Source organism: Emiliania huxleyi (genome assembly GCF_000372725.1).
Source record: "Emiliania huxleyi CCMP1516 chromosome Unknown EMIHUscaffold_145, whole genome shotgun sequence".
NCBI classification, from domain to species: domain Eukaryota; phylum Haptophyta; order Isochrysidales; family Noelaerhabdaceae; genus Emiliania; species Emiliania huxleyi.
Window position 1 is genome coordinate 281,778 of NW_005201144.1, and position 432 is coordinate 282,209.

Genomic DNA, 432 nt, shown 5'->3' on the forward strand with positions numbered 1-432 from the left:
GGAGGGAGAGGAGGGGGAGGAGGGCGGGGCGGCGCCCGTGGCGCAGCCGCCACCAGCGGCAGAGCCGGCAGCGGCCTCGGCATTCGAACGAGCCTCCCGTGGCCTCGGCGTCCGCAACTCGATCGTCCATCACTCATCACGCATCAGTAGGCGTTCGACGACCTCCTCCCTGGCGACTCGGACCTGGAGGGGATGCTCGAGGAGGAGGAGGAGGAGGAGGGACAGCCGGCCACGCCGAAGCCCGCGACGCCGAAGCCCGCGACGCCCTCCCGCGGCGGCCGTCGGCGCGGCGCGGGAACGCCACCCAGCCTTACGAGGTCCGCTGGCGGCGGCGGCGGCGGCGGCGGCAGCGGCAGGCAGAGAGGCGGCGGCAGCGGCGGCGGCAGGGAGGGAGGCGGCAGGCAGAGAGGCGGCAGGGAGGGCGGCGGCAGG